Below are 21,669 nucleotides of genomic sequence, written 5' to 3' on the forward strand. Positions count from 1 at the left end.
GCCTGATGATTGCAAATACCAGAACTAACCCAGACATAACCAGCGTAATCCTCTAAAATACGAATCGGAACATGCTTTTAATGACTGTTTCAGTGTGGTACCACATTACTACGTGATCCAAACCAGAAAAAGCCCAGGATCGGGCCAACAAGAATGCGAAAAATGCGAAAGTACGAGCCAGATGAGGGAAAATCCCAGACCTAACCGAGACGTAGCCGGCGTTATCCCCTAAAATATTAATCGCAACCTGGTATAATTGACTGTTTCGGTGTGGTACCGCATTGCTACGATGATCCAAACCAGAAAGAGGCCAGGGTCTGGCCAACAAGTATGCGAATAATGCGAAAGTATGAGCCTGATGATTGCAAATACCAGAACTAACCCAGACATAACCAGCGTAATCCTCTAAAATACGAATCGGAACATGCTTTTAATGACTGTTCCAGTGTGGTAACACATTACTACGTGATCCAAACCAGAAACATCCCAGGATCTGGCCGACAAGTATTCGAAAAATGCGATAGTATGAGCCTGAGGAGGGCAAATACCTGAGTTAACACAGACATAACCGGCGTTATCCTCTAAAATATTAATCGCAACCGGGTTTAATTGACTGTTTCCGTGTGGAACCACATTACTACGGGATCCAAACCAGAAAAAACCCAGGATCTTGCCAACAACTATAAGAAAACCGCGAAAGTATGAGCCAGATGATTGCAAATACCAGAACTATCCCAGGCTTAACCAGCGTTATCCTCTAAAATATTATTCGCAACCAGGTTTAATTGACTGTTTCGGTGTGGTACCACATTACTACGTGGTCCAAGCCAGAAAAAGGCCAGGATCTCGCCAACAAGAATGCGAAAAATGCGAAAGTACGAGCCAGATGAGGGCAAATACCAGACCTAACCCAGACATAACCGGCGTTATCCGCTAAAATATTAATCGCAACCAGGTTTAATTGACAGTTTCGTTGTGGAACCGCATTACTACGGGATCCAAACCAGAAAAAAACCCAGGATCTGGCCAACAACTATGAGAAAAAGCGAAAGTATGAGCCAGATGATTGCAAATACCAGTACTATCCCAGACATAACCATCGTTATCCTCTAAAATATTATTCGCAACCAGGTTTAATTGACTGTTTCTGGTGCCACTTTACTACGTGGTCCAAGCCAGAAGAAGGCCAGGATCTGGCCAACAAGTATGCGAAAAATGCGAAGGTCCGAGCCAGATGAGGGCAAATACCAGACCTAACCGAGACATAACCGGCGTTATCCCCCAAAATATTAATCGCAACCAGGTTCAATTGACTGTTTCGGTGTGGAACCACATTACTACGGGATCCAAACCAGAAAAAACCCAGGATCTAGCCAACAACTATGAGAAAAACGCGGAAGTATGAGCCAGATGATTGCAAATACCAGAACTATCCCAGGCATAACCAGCGTTATCCTCTAAAATATTATTCGCATCCAGGTTTAATTGACTGTTTCGGTGTGGTACCACATTACTACGTGGTCCAAGCCAGAAAAAGGCCAGGATCTGGCCAACAAGAATGCGAAAAATGCGAAAGTACGCGCCAGATGAGGGCAAATATCAGACCTAACCGAGACATTACCGGCGTTATCCTCTAAAATATTAATCGCAACCAGGTTCAATTGACTGTTTCGGTGTGGGACCACATTACTACGGGATCCAAACCAGAAAAAACCCAGGATCTGTTCAACTACTATGAGAAAAACGCGAAAGTACGAGCCAGATGGGGGCAAATCCCAGCCCTAACCGAGACATAACCAGAGTTATCCTCTAAAATATTAATCGCAACCAGGTTTAATTGACTGTTTCGGTGTGGTACCGCATTGCTACGATGATCCAAACCAGAAAGAGGCCAGGATCTGGCCAACAAGTATGCGAAAAACGTGAAAGTACGAGCCAGATGAGGACAAATCCCAGACCTAACCGAGACGTAACCGGCGTTATCCCCTAAAATATTAATCGCAACCAGGTTTAATTGACTGCTTCGGTGTGGTACCGCATTACTACGTGATCCAAACCAGAGAAAGGCCAGGATCTGGCCAACAAGGATGAGAAAAATGCAAATATATGATCCAGATGATTGCAAATACCAGAACTAACCCTGACATAACCAGCGTTATCCTCTAAAATACGCATCGGAACATGCTTTTAATGACTGTTTCAGTGTGGTACCACATTACTGCGTGGTCCAAGCCAGAAAAAGGCCAGGATCTGGCCAACAACTATGAGAAAAACGCGAAAGTACGAGCCAGATGGGGGCAAATCCCAGCCCTAACCGAGACATAACCAGAGTTATCCTCTAAAATATTAATCGCAACCAGGTTTAATTGACTGTTTCCGTGTGGAACCACATTACTACGGGATCCAAACCAGAAAAAACCCAGGATCTGGCCAACAACTATGAGAAAAACGCGAAAGTACGAGCCAGATGATTGCAAATACCTGAACTATCCCAGGCATCACCAGCGTTATCCACTAAAATATTATTCGCAACCTGGTTTAATTGACTGTTCCGGTGTGGTACCACATTACTGCGTGGTCCAAGCCAGAAAAAGGCCAGGATCTGGCCAACAAGAATGCGAAAAATGCGAAAGTACGCGCCAGATGAGGGCAAATACCAGACCTAACCGAGACATTACCGGCATTATCCTCTAAAATATCAAATCGCAACTAGGTTTAATTGACTGTTTCGTTGTGGAACCGCATTACTACGGGATCCAAACCAGAAAAAAACCCAGGATCTGGCCAACAACTATGAGAAAAAGCGAAAGTATGAGCCAGATGATTGCAAATACCAGAACTATCCCAGACATAACCAGCGTTATCCTCTAAAATATTATTCGCAACCTGCTTTAATTGACTGTTTCAGTCTGGTACCACTTTACTACGTGGTCCAAGCCAGAAGAAGGCCAGGATCTGGCCAACAAGTATGCGAAAAATGCGAAGGTCCGAGCCAGATGAGGGCAAATACCAGACCTAACCGAGACATAACCGGCGTTATCCTCCAAAATATTAATCGCAACCAGGTTTAATTGACTGTTTCGGTGTGGTACCGCATTACTACGGGATCCAAACCAGAAAGAACCCAGCATCTGGCCAACAACTATGAGAAAAACGCGAAAGTATGAGCCAGATGGGGGCAAATCCCAGACCTAACCGAGACATAACCAGCGTTATCCTCTAAAATATTAATCGCAACCAGGTTTAATTGACTGTTTCGGTGTGGTACCGCATTACTACGTGATCCAAACCAGAGAAATGCCAGGATCTGGCCGACAAGTATTCGAAAAATGCGATAGTATGAGCCAGAGGAGTGTAAATACCAGAGTTAACACAGACATAACCGGCGTTATCCTCTAAAATATTAATCGCAACCGGGTTTAATTGACTGTTTCCGTGTGGAACCACATTACTACGGGATCCAAACCAGAAAAAACCCAGGATCTGGCCAACAACTATGAGAAAAATGCGAAAGTATGAGCCAGATGATTGCAAATACCAGAACTAACCCTGACATAACCAGCGTTATCCTCTAAAATACGCATCGGAACATGCTTTTAATGACTGTTTCAGTGTGGTACCACATTACTGCGTGGTCCAAGCCAGAAAAAGGCCAGGATCTGGCCAACAACTATGAGAAAAACGCGAAAGTACGAGCCAGATGGGGGCAAATACCAGAACTATCCCAGGCATAACCAGCGTTATCCTCTAAAATATTATTCGCATCCAGGTTTAATTGACTGTTTCGGTGTGGTACCACATTACTACGTGGTCCAAGCCAGAAAAAGGCCAGGATCTGGCCAACAAGAATGCGAAAAATGCGAAAGTACGCGCCAGATGAGGGCAAATATCAGACCTAACCGAGACATTACCGGCGTTATCCTCTAAAATATTAATCGCAACCAGGTTCAATTGACTGTTTCGGTGTGGGACCACATTACTACGGGATCCAAACCAGAAAAAACCCAGGATCTGTTCAACTACTATGAGAAAAACGCGAAAGTACGAGCCAGATGGGGGCAAATCCCAGCCCTAACCGAGACATAACCAGAGTTATCCTCTAAAATATTAATCGCAACCAGGTTTAATTGACTGTTTCGGTGTGGTACCGCATTGCTACGATGATCCAAACCAGAAAGAGGCCAGGATCTGGCCAACAAGTATGCGAAAAACGTGAAAGTACGAGCCAGATGAGGACAAATCCCAGACCTAACCGAGACGTAACCGGCGTTATCCCCTAAAATATTAATCGCAACCAGGTTTAATTGACTGCTTCGGTGTGGTACCGCATTACTACGTGATCCAAACCAGAGAAAGGCCAGGATCTGGCCAACAAGGATGAGAAAAATGCAAATATATGATCCAGATGATTGCAAATACCAGAACTAACCCTGACATAACCAGCGTTATCCTCTAAAATACGCATCGGAACATGCTTTTAATGACTGTTTCAGTGTGGTACCACATTACTGCGTGGTCCAAGCCAGAAAAAGGCCAGGATCTGGCCAACAACTATGAGAAAAACGCGAAAGTACGAGCCAGATGGGGGCAAATCCCAGCCCTAACCGAGACATAACCAGAGTTATCCTCTAAAATATTAATCGCAACCAGGTTTAATTGACTGTTTCCGTGTGGAACCACATTACTACGGGATCCAAACCAGAAAAAACCCAGGATCTGGCCAACAACTATGAGAAAAACGCGAAAGTACGAGCCAGATGATTGCAAATACCTGAACTATCCCAGGCATCACCAGCGTTATCCACTAAAATATTATTCGCAACCTGGTTTAATTGACTGTTCCGGTGTGGTACCACATTACTGCGTGGTCCAAGCCAGAAAAAGGCCAGGATCTGGCCAACAAGAATGCGAAAAATGCGAAAGTACGCGCCAGATGAGGGCAAATACCAGACCTAACCGAGACATTACCGGCATTATCCTCTAAAATATCAAATCGCAACTAGGTTTAATTGACTGTTTCGTTGTGGAACCGCATTACTACGGGATCCAAACCAGAAAAAAACCCAGGATCTGGCCAACAACTATGAGAAAAAGCGAAAGTATGAGCCAGATGATTGCAAATACCAGAACTATCCCAGACATAACCAGCGTTATCCTCTAAAATATTATTCGCAACCTGCTTTAATTGACTGTTTCAGTCTGGTACCACTTTACTACGTGGTCCAAGCCAGAAGAAGGCCAGGATCTGGCCAACAAGTATGCGAAAAATGCGAAGGTCCGAGCCAGATGAGGGCAAATACCAGACCTAACCGAGACATAACCGGCGTTATCCTCCAAAATATTAATCGCAACCAGGTTTAATTGACTGTTTCGGTGTGGTACCGCATTACTACGGGATCCAAACCAGAAAGAACCCAGCATCTGGCCAACAACTATGAGAAAAACGCGAAAGTATGAGCCAGATGGGGGCAAATCCCAGACCTAACCGAGACATAACCAGCGTTATCCTCTAAAATATTAATCGCAACCAGGTTTAATTGACTGTTTCGGTGTGGTACCGCATTGCTACGATGATCCAAACCAGAAAGAGGCCAGGATCTGGCCAACAAGTATGCGAAAAACGTGAAAGTACGAGCCAGATGAGGACAAATCCCAGACCTAACCGAGACGTAACCGGCGTTATCCCCTAAAATATTAATCGCAACCAGGTTTAATTGACTGCTTCGGTGTGGTACCGCATTACTACGTGATCCAAACCAGAGAAAGGCCAGGATCTGGCCAACAAGGATGAGAAAAATGCAAATATATGATCCAGATGATTGCAAATACCAGAACTAACCCTGACATAACCAGCGTTATCCTCTAAAATACGCATCGGAACATGCTTTTAATGACTGTTTCAGTGTGGTACCACATTACTGCGTGGTCCAAGCCAGAAAAAGGCCAGGATCTGGCCAACAAGTATGCGCAAAATGCGAAAGTACGAGCCAGATGAGGGCAAATCCCGGACCTAACCGAGACATAGCCGGAGCTATCCTCTAAAATATTAATCGCAACCAGGTATAATTGACTGTTTCGGTGTGGTACCGCATTGCTACGATGATCCAAACCAGAAAGAGGCCAGTATCTGGCCAACAAGTATGCGAAAAATGCGAAAGTATGAGCCATATGATTGCAAATACTAGAACTAACCCAGACATAACCAGCGTTATCCTCTAAAATATTAATCGCAACCAGGTTTAATTGACTGTTTCGGTGTGGTACCGCATTACTACGTGATCCAAACCAGAGAAAGGCCAGGATCTGGCCAACAAGGATGAGAAAAATGCGAATGTATTGAGCAAGATGATTGCAAATACCAGACCTAACCCAGACATAACCAGCGTTATCCTCTAAAATATTAATCGCAACCAGATTTAATTGACTGTTTCGGTGTGGAACCACATTACTACGGGATCCAAACCAGAAAAAAAACCCAGGATCTGGCCAACAACTATGAGAAAGAGCGAAAGTATGAGCCAGATGATTGCAAATACCAGAATTATCCCAGACATAACCAGCATTATCCTCTAAAATATTATTCGCAACCAGGTTTAATTGACTGTTTCAGTCTCGTGCCACTTTACTACGTGGTCCAAGCCAGAAGAAGTCCAGGATCTGGCCAACAAGTATGCGAAAAATGCGAAAGTCCGAGCCAGATGAGGGCAAATACCAGACCTATCCGAGACATAACCGGCGTTATCCTCCAAAATATTAATCGCAACCAGGTTCAATTGACTGTTTCGGTGTGGAACAACATTACTACGGGATACAAACCAGAAAAAACCCAGGATCTGGCCAACAACTATGAGAAAAACGCGAAAGTATGAGCCAGATGATTGCAAATACCAGAACTATCCCAGGCATAACCAGCGTTATCCTCTAAAATATTATTCGCATCCAGGTTTAATTGACTGTTTCGGTGTGGTACCACATTACTACGTGGGCCAAGCCAGAAAAAGGCCGGGATCTGGCCAACACGAATGCGAAAAATGCGAAAGTACGCGCCAGATGGGGGCAAATATCAGACCTAACCGAGACATTACCGGCGTTATCCTCTAAACTATTAATCGCAACCAGGTTCAATTGACTGTTTCGGTGTGGAACCACATTACTACGGGATCCAAACCAGAAAAAACCCAGGATATGTTCAACAACTATGAGAGAAACGCGAAAGTACGAGCCAGATGGGGGCAAATCCCAGACCTAACCGAGACATAACCAGCGTTATCCTCTAAAATATTAATCGCAACCACGTTTAATTGACTGTTTCGGTGTGGTACCGCATTACTACGTGATCCAAACCGGAAAGAGGCCAGGATCTGGCCAACAAGAATGCGAAAAATGCGAAAGTACGCGCCAGATGAGGGCAAATATCAGACCTAACCGAGACATTACCGGCGTTATCCTCTAAAATATTAATCGCAACCAGGTTCAATTGACTGTTTCGGTGTGGAACCACATTACTACGGGATCCAAACCAGAAAAAAACCCAGGATCTGGCCAACAACTATGAGAAAAAGCGAAAGTATGAGCCAGATGATTGCAAATACCAGAACTAACCCAGACATAACCAGCGTTATCCTCTAAAATACTGATCGGAACCAGCTTCTATTGACTGTTTCAGTGTGGTACCACATTACTACGTGATCCACACCCGAAAAAGGCCAGGATCTGGCCAACAAGTATGCGAAAAACGTGAAAGTACGAGCCAGATGAGGACAAATCCCAGACCTAACCGAGACATAACCAGCGTTATCCTCTAAAATATTAATCGCAACCACGTTTAATTGACTGTTTCGGTGTGGCACCGCATTGCTACGATGATCCAAACCAGAAAGAGGCCAGGATCTGGCCAACAAGTATGCGAGAAATGCGAAAGTATGAGCCAGATGATTGCAAATACCAGAACTAACCCAGACATAACCGGCGTTATCCCCTAAAATATTAATCGCAACCAGGTTTAATTGACTGTTTCGGTGTGGTACCGCATTACTACGTGATCCAAACCAGAGAAAGGCCAGGATCTGGCCAACAAGGATCAGAAAAATGCGAATATATGATCCAGATTATTGCAAATACCAGAACTAACCCTGACATAACCAGCGTTATCCTCTAAAATACGCATCGGAACATGATTTCAATGACTGTTTCAGTGTGGCACCACATTACTACGTGATCCAAACCAGAAAAAGCCCAGGACCGGGCCAACAAGAATGCGAAAAATGCGAAAGTACGAGCCAGATGAGGGAAAATCCCAGACCTAACCGAGACGTAACCGGCGTTATCCCCTAAAACATTATTCGCAACCAGGTATAATTGACTGTTTCGGTGTGGTAGCGCATTGCTACGATGATCCAAATCAGAAAGAGGCCAGGATCTGGCCAACAAGTATGCGAAAAATGCGAAAGTATGAGCCAGATGATTGCAAATACCAGAACTAACCCACACATAACCAGCGTTATCCTCTAAAATATTAATCGCAACCAGGTTTAATTGACTGTTCCGGTGTGGTACTGCATTACTACGTGATCCAGACCAGAAAAAGGCCAGGATCTGGCCAACAAGTAAGCGCAAAATGCGAAAGTACGAGCCACATGAGGGCAAATCCCAGACCAAACCGAGACATAAACGGCGTTATCCACTAAAATATTAATCGCAACCAGGTTTAATTGACTGTTTCGGTGTAGTACTGCATTACTACGTGATCCAGAGCAGAAAAAGGCCAGGATCTGGCCAACAAGTATGCGAAAAATGCGAAAGTATGAGCCAGATGATTGCGAATACCAGAACTATGCCTGACGTAACCAGCGTTATCCTCTAAAATACGAATCGGAACATGCTTTTAATTACTGTTTCATTGTGGTAACACATTACTACGAGATCCACACCAGAAAAATCCCAGGATCGGGCCAACAAGTATGCGGAAAATGCGAAAGAACGATCCAGATGAGGGCAAATCCCAGACCTAACCGAGACATAACCGGCGTTATCCTCTAAAATATTAATTGCAACCAGGTTTAATTAACTGTTTCAGTGTGGTACCACATTACTACGTGATCCAAATCAGAAAAAGCCCAGGATCTGGCCAACAAGTATGCGAAAAATGCGAAAGTACCAACCAGATGAGGGCAAATCCCAGACCTAACCTAGACATAACCGGCGTTATCCCCTAAAATATTAATCGCAACCAGGTTTAATTGACTGTTTCGGTGTGGTACCGCATTTCTACGTGATCCAAACCAGAGAAAGGCCAGGATCTGGCCAACAAGGATGAGAAAAATGCGAATATATGATCCAGATGATTGCAAATACCAGAACTAACCCTGACATAACCAGCGTTATCCTCTAAAATACGCATCGGAACATGCTTTTAATGACTGTTTCAGTGTGGTACCACATTACTACGTGATCCAAACCAGAAAAAGCCCAGGATCGGGCCAACAAGAATGCGAAAAATGCGAAAGTACGAGCCATATGAGGGAAAATCCCAGACCTAACCGAGACGTAACCGGCGTTATCCCCTAAAACATTAATCGCAACCAGGTATAATTGACTGTTTCGGTGTGGTACCACATTACTACGTGGTCCAAGCCAGAAAAAGGCCAGGATCTCGCCAACAAGAATGCGAAAAATGCGAAAGTACGAGCCAGATGAGGGCAAATACCAGACCTAACCCAGACATAACCGGCGTTATCCGCTAAAATATTAATCGCAACCAGGTTTAATTGACAGTTTCGTTGTGGAACCGCATTACTACGGGATCCAAACCAGAAAAAAACCCAGGATCTGGCCAACAACTATGAGAAAAAGCGAAAGTATGAGCCAGATGATTGCAAATACCAGTACTATACCAGACATAACCATCGTTATCCTCTAAAATATTATTCGCAACCAGGTTTAATTGACTGTTTCTGGTGCCACTTTACTACGTGGTCCAAGCCAGAAGAAGGCCAGGATCTGGCCAACAAGTATGCGAAAAATGCGAAGGTCCGAGCCAGATGAGGGCAAATACCAGACCTAACCGAGACATAACCGGCGTTATCCCCCAAAATATTAATCGCAACCAGGTTCAATTGACTGTTTCGGTGTGGAACCACATTACTACGGGATCCAAACCAGAAAAAACCCAGGATCTAGCCAACAACTATGAGAAAAACGCGGAAGTATGAGCCAGATGATTGCAAATACCAGAACTATCCCAGGCATAACCAGCGTTATCCTCTAAAATATTATTCGCATCCAGGTTTAATTGACTGTTTCGGTGTGGTACCACATTACTACGTGGTCCAAGCCAGAAAAAGGCCAGGATCTGGCCAACAAGAATGCGAAAAATGCGAAAGTACGCGCCAGATGAGGGCAAATATCAGACCTAACCGAGACATTACCGGCGTTATCCTCTAAAATATTAATCGCAACCAGGTTCAATTGACTGTTTCGGTGTGGGACCACATTACTACGGGATCCAAACCAGAAAAAACCCAGGATCTGTTCAACTACTATGAGAAAAACGCGAAAGTACGAGCCAGATGGGGGCAAATCCCAGCCCTAACCGAGACATAACCAGAGTTATCCTCTAAAATATTAATCGCAACCAGGTTTAATTGACTGTTTCGGTGTGGTACCGCATTGCTACGATGATCCAAAACAGAAAGAGGCCAGGATCTGGCCAACAAGTATGCGAAAAACGTGAAAGTACGAGCCAGATGAGGACAAATCCCAGACCTAACCGAGACGTAACCGGCGTTATCCCCTAAAATATTAATCGCAACCAGGTTTAATTGACTGCTTCGGTGTGGTACCGCATTACTACGTGATCCAAACCAGAGAAAGGCCAGGATCTGGCCAACAAGGATGAGAAAAATGCAAATATATGATCCAGATGATTGCAAATACCAGAACTAACCCTGACATAACCAGCGTTATCCTCTAAAATACGCATCGGAACATGCTTTTAATGACTGTTTCAGTGTGGTACCACATTACTGCGTGGTCCAAGCCAGAAAAAGGCCAGGATCTGGCCAACAACTATGAGAAAAACGCGAAAGTACGAGCCAGATGGGGGCAAATCCCAGCCCTAACCGAGACATAACCAGAGTTATCCTCTAAAATATTAATCGCAACCAGGTTTAATTGACTGTTTCCGTGTGGAACCACATTACTACGGGATCCAAACCAGAAAAAACCCAGGATCTGGCCAACAACTATGAGAAAAACGCGAAAGTACGAGCCAGATGATTGCAAATACCTGAACTATCCCAGGCATCACCAGCGTTATCCACTAAAATATTATTCGCAACCTGGTTTAATTGACTGTTCCGGTGTGGTACCACATTACTGCGTGGTCCAAGCCAGAAAAAGGCCAGGATCTGGCCAACAAGAATGCGAAAAATGCGAAAGTACGCGCCAGATGAGGGCAAATACCAGACCTAACCGAGACATTACCGGCATTATCCTCTAAAATATTAATCGCAACTAGGTTTAATTGACTGTTTCGTTGTGGAACCGCATTACTACGGGATCCAAACCAGAAAAAAACCCAGGATCTGGCCAACAACTATGAGAAAAAGCGAAAGTATGAGCCAGATGATTGCAAATACCAGAACTATCCCAGACATAACCAGCGTTATCCTCTAAAATATTATTCGCAACCTGCTTTAATTGACTGTTTCAGTCTGGTACCACTTTACTACGTGGTCCAAGCCAGAAGAAGGCCAGGATCTGGCCAACAAGTATGCGAAAAATGCGAAGGTCCGAGCCAGATGAGGGCAAATACCAGACCTAACCGAGACATAACCGGCGTTATCCTCCAAAATATTAATCGCAACCAGGTTTAATTGACTGTTTCGGTGTGGTACCGCATTACTACGGGATCCAAACCAGAAAGAACCCAGCATCTGGCCAACAACTATGAGAAAAACGCGAAAGTATGAGCCAGATGGGGGCAAATCCCAGACCTAACCGAGACATAACCAGCGTTATCCTCTAAAATATTAATCGCAACCAGGTTTAATTGACTGTTTCGGTGTGGTACCGCATTACTACGTGATCCAAACCAGAGAAATGCCAGGATCTGGCCGACAAGTATTCGAAAAATGCGATAGTATGAGCCAGAGGAGTGTAAATACCAGAGTTAACACAGACATAACCGGCGTTATCCTCTAAAATATTAATCGCAACCGGGTTTAATTGACTGTTTCCGTGTGGAACCACATTACTACGGGATCCAAACCAGAAAAAACCCAGGATCTGGCCAACAACTATGAGAAAAATGCGAAAGTATGAGCCAGATGATTGCAAATACCAGAACTAACCCAGACATAACCAGCGTTATCCTCTAAAATATTAATCGCAACCAGGTTTTGTTGACTGTTTCGGTGTGGTACTGCATTACTACGTGATCCAGACCAGAAAAAGGCCAGGATCTGGCCAACAAGTATGCGCAAAATGCGAAAGTACGAGCCAGATGAGGGCAAATCCCGGACCTAACCGAGACATAGCCGGAGCTATCCTCTAAAATATTAATCGCAACCAGGTATAATTGACTGTTTCGGTGTGGTACCGCATTGCTACGATGATCCAAACCAGAAAGAGGCCAGTATCTGGCCAACAAGTATGCGAAAAATGCGAAAGTATGAGCCATATGATTGCAAATACTAGAACTAACCCAGACATAACCAGCGTTATCCTCTAAAATATTAATCGCAACCAGGTTTAATTGACTGTTTCGGTGTGGTACCGCATTACTACGTGATCCAAACCAGAGAAAGGCCAGGATCTGGCCAACAAGGATGAGAAAAATGCGAATGTATTGAGCAAGATGATTGCAAATACCAGACCTAACCCAGACATAACCAGCGTTATCCTCTAAAATATTAATCGCAACCAGATTTAATTGACTGTTTCGGTGTGGAACCACATTACTACGGGATCCAAACCAGAAAAAAAACCCAGGATCTGGCCAACAACTATGAGAAAGAGCGAAAGTATGAGCCAGATGATTGCAAATACCAGAATTATCCCAGACATAACCAGCGTTATCCTCTAAAATATTATTCGCAACCAGGTTTAATTGACTGTTTCAGTCTCGTGCCACTTTACTACGTGGTCCAAGCCAGAAGAAGTCCAGGATCTGGCCAACAAGTATGCGAAAAATGCGAAAGTCCGAGCCAGATGAGGGCAAATACCAGACCTATCCGAGACATAACCGGCGTTATCCTCCAAAATATTAATCGCAACCAGGTTCAATTGACTGTTTCGGTGTGGAACAACATTACTACGGGATACAAACCAGAAAAAACCCAGGATCTGGCCAACAACTATGAGAAAAACGCGAAAGTATGAGCCAGATGATTGCAAATACCAGAACTATCCCAGGCATAACCAGCGTTATCCTCTAAAATATTATTCGCATCCAGGTTTAATTGACTGTTTCGGTGTGGTACCACATTACTACGTGGGCCAAGCCAGAAAAAGGCCGGGATCTGGCCAACACGAATGCGAAAAATGCGAAAGTACGCGCCAGATGAGGGCAAATATCAGACCTAACCGAGACATTACCGGCGTTATCCTCTAAAATATTAATCGCAACCAGGTTCAATTGACTGTTTCGGTGTGGAACCACATTACTACGGGATCCAAACCAGAAAAAAACCCAGGATCTGGCCAACAACTATGAGAAAAAGCGAAAGTATGAGCCAGATGATTGCAAATACCAGAACTAACCCAGACATAACCAGCGTTATCCTCTAAAATACTGATCGGAACCAGCTTCTATTGACTGTTTCAGTGTGGTACCACATTACTACGTGATCCACACCCGAAAAAGGCCAGGATCTGGCCAACAAGTATGCGAAAAACGTGAAAGTACGAGCCAGATGAGGACAAATCCCAGACCTAACCGAGACATAACCAGCGTTATCCTCTAAAATATTAATCGCAACCACGTTTAATTGACTGTTTCGGTGTGGCACCGCATTGCTACGATGATCCAAACCAGAAAGAGGCCAGGATCTGGCCAACAAGTATGCGAGAAATGCGAAAGTATGAGCCAGATGATTGCAAATACCAGAACTAACCCAGACATAACCGGCGTTATCCCCTAAAATATTAATCGCAACCAGGTTTAATTGACTGTTTCGGTGTGGTACCGCATTACTACGTGATCCAAACCAGAGAAAGGCCAGGATCTGGCCAACAAGGATCAGAAAAATGCGAATATATGATCCAGATTATTGCAAATACCAGAACTAACCCTGACATAACCAGCGTTATCCTCTAAAATACGCATCGGAACATGATTTCAATGACTGTTTCAGTGTGGCACCACATTACTACGTGATCCAAACCAGAAAAAGCCCAGGACCGGGCCAACAAGAATGCGAAAAATGCGAAAGTACGAGCCAGATGAGGGAAAATCCCAGACCTAACCGAGACGTAACCGGCGTTATCCCCTAAAACATTATTCGCAACCAGGTATAATTGACTGTTTCGGTGTGGTAGCGCATTGCTACGATGATCCAAATCAGAAAGAGGCCAGGATCTGGCCAACAAGTATGCGAAAAATGCGAAAGTATGAGCCAGATGATTGCAAATACCAGAACTAACCCACACATAACCAGCGTTATCCTCTAAAATATTAATCGCAACCAGGTTTAATTGACTGTTCCGGTGTGGTACTGCATTACTACGTGATCCAGACCAGAAAAAGGCCAGGATCTGGCCAACAAGTAAGCGCAAAATGCGAAAGTACGAGCCACATGAGGGCAAATCCCAGACCAAACCGAGACATAAACGGCGTTATCCACTAAAATATTAATCGCAACCAGGTTTAATTGACTGTTTCGGTGTAGTACTGCATTACTACGTGATCCAGAGCAGAAAAAGGCCAGGATCTGGCCAACAAGTATGCGAAAAATGCGAAAGTATGAGCCAGATGATTGCGAATACCAGAACTATGCCTGACGTAACCAGCGTTATCCTCTAAAATACGAATCGGAACATGCTTTTAATTACTGTTTCATTGTGGTAACACATTACTACGAGATCCACACCAGAAAAATCCCAGGATCGGGCCAACAAGTATGCGGAAAATGCGAAAGAACGATCCAGATGAGGGCAAATCCCAGACCTAACCGAGACATAACCGGCGTTATCCTCTAAAATATTAATTGCAACCAGGTTTAATTAACTGTTTCAGTGTGGTACCACATTACTACGTGATCCAAATCAGAAAAAGCCCAGGATCTGGCCAACAAGTATGCGAAAAATGCGAAAGTACCAACCAGATGAGGGCAAATCCCAGACCTAACCTAGACATAACCGGCGTTATCCCCTAAAATATTAATCGCAACCAGGTTTAATTGACTGTTTCGGTGTGGTACCGCATTTCTACGTGATCCAAACCAGAGAAAGGCCAGGATCTGGCCAACAAGGATGAGAAAAATGCGAATATATGATCCAGATGATTGCAAATACCAGAACTAACCCTGACATAACCAGCGTTATCCTCTAAAATACGCATCGGAACATGCTTTTAATGACTGTTTCAGTGTGGTACCACATTACTACGTGATCCAAACCAGAAAAAGCCCAGGATCGGGCCAACAAGAATGCGAAAAATGCGAAAGTACGAGCCATATGAGGGAAAATCCCAGACCTAACCGAGACGTAACCGGCGTTATCCCCTAAAACATTAATCGCAACCAGGTATAATTGACTGTTTCGGTGTGGTACCGCATTGCTACGATGATCCAAACCAGAAAGAGGCCAGGATCTGGCCAACAAGTATGCGAAAAATGCGAAAGTATGAGCCAGATGATTGCAAATACCAGAACTAACCCACACATAACCAGCGTTATCCTCTAAAATATTAATCGCAACCAGGTTTAATTGACTGTTTCGGTGTGGTACTGCATTACTACGTGATCCAGACCAGAAAAAGGCCAGGATCTGGCCAACAAGTATGCGAAAAATGCGAAAGTATGAGCCAGATGATTGCAAATACCAGAACTAACCCACACATAACCAGCGTTATCCTCTAAAATATTAATCGCAACCAGGTTTAATTGACTGTTCCGGTGTGGTACTGCATTACTACGTGATCCAGACCAGAAAAAGGCCAGGATCTGGCCAACAAGTAAGCGCAAAATGCGAAAGTACGAGCCACATGAGGGCAAATCCCAGACCAAACCGAGACATAAACGGCGTTATCCACTAAAATATTAATCGCAACCAGGTTTAATTGACTGTTTCGGTGTAGTACTGCATTACTACGTGATCCAGAGCAGAAAAAGGCCAGGATCTGGCCAACAAGTATGCGAAAAATGCGAAAGTATGAGCCAGATGATTGCGAATACCAGAACTATGCCTGACGTAACCAGCGTTATCCTCTAAAATACGAATCGGAACATGCTTTTAATTACTGTTTCATTGTGGTAACACATTACTACGAGATCCACACCAGAAAAATCCCAGGATCGGGCCAACAAGTATGCGGAAAATGCGAAAGAACGATCCAGATGAGGGCAAATCCCAGACCTAACCGAGACATAACCGGCGTTATCCTCTAAAATATTAATTGCAACCAGGTTTAATTAACTGTTTCAGTGTGGTACCACATTACTACGTGATCCAAATCAGAAAAAGCCCAGGATCTGGCCAACAAGTATGCGAAAAATGCGAAAGTACCAACCAGATGAGGGCAAATCCCAGACCTAACCTAGACATAACCGGCGTTATCCCCTAAAATATTAATCGCAACCAGGTTTAATTGACTGTTTCGGTGTGGTACCGCATTTCTACGTGATCCAAACCAGAGAAAGGCCAGGATCTGGCCAACAAGGATGAGAAAAATGCGAATATATGATCCAGATGATTGCAAATACCAGAACTAACCCTGACATAACCAGCGTTATCCTCTAAAATACGCATCGGAACATGCTTTTAATGACTGTTTCAGTGTGGTACCACATTACTACGTGATCCAAACCAGAAAAATCCCAGGATCGGGCCAACAAGAATGCGAGAAACGCGAAAGTACGAGCCACATGAGGGAAAATCCCAGACCTAACCTAGACATAACCGGCGTTATCCGCTAAAATATTAATCGCAAGCAGGTTTAATTGACTGTTTCGTTGTGGAACCACAATACTACGGGATCCAAACCAGAAAGAGGCCAGGATCTGGCTAACAAGTATGCGAAAAATGCGAAAGTATGAGCCAGATGATTGCAAATACCAGAACTATGCCTGACATAACAAGCGTTATCCTCTAAAATACGAATCGGAACATGCTTTTAATGTCTGTTTCGGTGTGGCAACACATTACTACGAGATCCAAGCCAGAAAAATCCCTGGATCGGGCCAACAAGGATGCGAGAAACGCGAAAGTACGAGCCACATGAGGGAAAATCCCAGACCCAACCGAGACATAACCGGCGTTGTCCTCTAAGATATTAATCGCAACCAGGTTTATTTGACTGTTTCGGTGTGGTAACGCATTACTACGTGATCCAAACCAGATAAAGCCCAGGATCTGGCCAACAAGTATGCGAAAAATGCGAAAGTACGATCCAGATGAGGGCAAATCCCAGACCTAACTGAGACATAACCGGCGTTATCCTCTAAAATATTAATCGCAACCAGGTTTAATTGACTGTTTCGGCGTGGTACCGCATTACTACGTGATCCAAACCAGAAAAAGCCCATGATCTGGCCAACAAGTATGCGAAAAATGCGAAAGTATGAGCCAGATGATTGTAAATACCAGAACTAACCCAGACATAACCAGCGTTATCCTCTAAAATATTAATCGCAACCAGGTTTAATTGACTGTTTCGGTGTGGTACTGCATTACCACGTGATCCAGACCAGAAAAATCCCAGGATCGGGCCAACAAGAATGCGAGAAACGCGAAAGTACGAGCCACATGAGGGAAAATCCCAGACCTAACCCAGACATAACCGGCGTTATCCGCTAAAATATTAATCGCAACCAGGTTTAATTGACTGTTTCGTTGTGGAACCACATTACTACGGGATCCAAACCAGAAAGAACCCAGGACCTGGCCAACAAGTATGCGAAAAATGCGAAAGAACGATCCAGATGAGTGCAAATCCCAGACCTAACCGAGACATAACCGGCGTTATCCTCTAAAATATTAATTGCAACCAGGTTTAATTAACTGTTTCAGTGTGGTACTACATTACTACGTGATCCAAATCAGAAAAAGCCCAGGATCAGGCCAACAAGTATGCGAAAAATGCGAAAGTTCGGGCCAGATGAGGGCAAATACCAGACCTAACCCAGACAAAACCGGCGTTATCCCCTTAAATATTAATCGCAACCAGGTATAATTGACTGTTTCGGTGTGGTACCGCATTGCTACGATGATCCAAACCAGAAAGAGGCCAGGATCTGGCTAACAAGTATGCGAAAAATGCGAAAGTACGATCCAGATGAGGGCAAATCCCAGACCTAACCGAGACATAACCGGCGTTATCCTCTAAAATATTAATCGCAACCAGGTTTAATTGACTGTTTCGGTGTGGTAACGCATTACTACGTGATCCAAACCAGATAAAGCCCAGGATCTGGCCAACAAGTATCAGAAAAATGCGAAAGTTCGAGCCAGATGAGGGCAAATACCAGACCTAACCCAGACAAAACCGGCGTTATCCCCTAAAATATTAATCGCAACCAGGTATAATTGACTGTTTCGGTGTGGCACCGCATTGCTACGATGATCCAAACCAGAAAGAGGCCAGGATCTGGCTAACAAGTATGCGAAAAATGCGAAAGTATGAGCCAGATGATTGCAAATACCAGAACTAACCCAGACATAACCAGCGTTATCCTCTAAAATATTAATCGCAACAAGGTTTAATTGACTGTTTCGGTGTGGTACCGCATTACTACGTGATCCAAACCAGAGAAAGGCCAGGATCTGGCAAACAAGTATGAGAAAAATGCGAAAGTTCGAGCCAGATGAGGGCAAATACCAGACCTAACCCAGACAAAACAGGCGTTATCCTCTAAAATATTAATCGCAACCAGGTATAATTGACTGTTTCGGTGTGGTACCGCATTGCTACGATGATCCAAACCAGAAAGGGGCCAGGATCTGGCTAACAAGTATGCGAAAAATGCGCAAGTTCGAGCCAGATGAGGGCAAATACCAGACCTAACCCAGACAAAACCGGCGTTATCCCCTAAAATATTAATCGCAACCAGGTATAATTGACTGTTTCGGTGTGGTACCGCATTGCTACGATGATCCAAACCAGAAAGAGGCCAGGATCTGGCTAACAAGTATGCGAAAAATGCGAAAGTTCGAGCCAGATGAGGGCAAATCCCAGACATAACCGAGACATAACCGGCGTTATCCTCTAAAATACGAATCAGAACATGCTTTTAATGACTGTTTCAGTGTGGTACCACATTACTACGTGATCCAAACCAGAAAAAGGCAAGGATCTGGCCAAAATGTATGCGAAACATGCGAAAGTACGAGCCAGATGAGGGCAAATACCAGAACTAACCCAGACATAAACAGCGTTATCCTCTAAAATATTAATCGCAACCACGTTTAATTGACTGTTTCGGTGTGGTACCGCATTACTACGTGATCCAAACCAGAGAAAGGCCAGGATCTGGCCAACAAGTATGAGAAAAATGCGAAAGTTCGAGCCAGATGAGGGCAAATACCAGACCTAACCGAGACATAACCGGTGTTATCCTCTAAAATATTAATCGCAACCAGGTTTAATTGACTGTTTCGTTGTGGAACCACATTACTACGGGATCCAAACCAGAGAAAACCCAGGATCTGGCCAACAGGTATGCGAAAAATGCGAAAGTATGAGCCAGATGAGGGCAAATACCAGACCTAACCGAGACATAACCGGCGTTATCCTCTAAAATATTAATCGCAACCAGGTTCAATTGACTGTTTCGGTGTGGAACCACATTACTACGGGATCCAAACCAGAAAGAGGCCAGGATCTGGCCAACAAGTATGAGGAAAATGCGAAAGTTCGAGCCAGATGAGGGCAAATACCAGACCTAACCGAGACATAACCGGCGTTATCCTCTAAAATATTAATCGCAACCAGGTTTAATTGACTGTTTCGTTGTGGAACCACATTACTGCGGGATCCAAACCAGAAAAAACCCAGGATCAGGCCAACAAGTATACGAAAAATGCGAAAGAACGATCCAGATGAGGGCAAATCCCAGACCTAACCGAGACATAACCGGCGTTATCCTCTAAAATATTAATCGCAACCAGGTTTAATTTACTGTTTCGTTGTGGTACCGCATTACCACGTGATCCAAACCAGAAAAAGGCCAGGATCTGGCCAACAAGTATGAGGAAAATGCGAAAGTTCGAGCCAGATGAGGGCAAATACCAGACCTAACCCAGACAAAACCGGCGTTATCCCCTAAAATATTAATCGCAACCAGGTATAATTGACTGTTTCGGTGTGGTACCGCATTACAACGGGATCCAAACCAGAAAAAAAACCCAGGATATGGCCAACAAGTATGCGAAAATTGCGAAGGAATGAGCCAGATGAGGGCAAATACCAGACCTAACCCAGCCATAACCGGCGTTATCCGCTAAAATATTAATCTCAACCAGGTTTAATTGACTGTTTCGTTGTGGAACCACATTACTACGGGATCCAAACCAGAGAAAACCCAGGATCTGGCCAGTAGGTATGCGAAAAATGCGAAAGTATGAGCCAGATGATTGCAAATACCAGAACTAACCCAGACATAACCAGCGTTATCCTCTAAAATATTAATCGCAACCAGGTTTAATTGACTGTTTCGTTGTGGTACCGCATTACTACGTGATCCAAACCAGAGAAAGGCCAGGATCTGGCAAACAAGTATGAGAAAAATGCGAAAGTTCGAGCCAGATGAGGGCAAATACCAGACCTAACCCAGACAAAACCGGCGTTATCCTCTAAAATATTAATCGCAACCAGGTATAATTGACTGTTCCGGTGTGGTACCGCATTGCTACGATGATCCATACCAGAAAGGGGCCAGGATCTGGCTAACAAGTATGCGAAAAATGCGAAAGTACGAGCCAGATGAGGGCAAATCCCAGACCAAACCGAGACACAACCTGCGTTATCCTGTAAAATATTAATCGCAACCAGGTTTAATTGACTGTTTCGGTGTGGTACCGCATTACTACGTGATCCAAACCAGAAAAAGGCCAGGATCTGGCCAACAAGTATGAGAAATATGCGAAAGTTCGAGCCAGATGAGGGCAAATACCAGACCTAACCCAGAAAAAATCGGCGTTATCCCCTAAAATATTAATCGCAACCAGGTATAATTGACTGTTTCGGTGTGGTACCGCATTGCTACGATGATCCAAACCAGAAAGAGGCCAGGATCTGGCTAACAAGTATGCGAAAAATGCGAAAGTTCGAGCCAGATGAGGGCAAATCCCAGACATAACCGAGACATAACCGGCGTTATCCTCTAAAATACGAATCAGAACATGCTTTTAATGACTGTTTCAGTGTGGTACCACATTACTACGTGATCCAAACCAGAAAAAGGCAAGGATCTGGCCAAAATGTATGCGAAACATGCGAAAGTACGAGCC

Source organism: Colletes latitarsis, unplaced genomic scaffold (assembly GCF_051014445.1).
Source record: "Colletes latitarsis isolate SP2378_abdomen unplaced genomic scaffold, iyColLati1 scaffold0027, whole genome shotgun sequence".
In the NCBI taxonomy this organism is placed as follows: domain Eukaryota; kingdom Metazoa; phylum Arthropoda; class Insecta; order Hymenoptera; family Colletidae; genus Colletes; species Colletes latitarsis.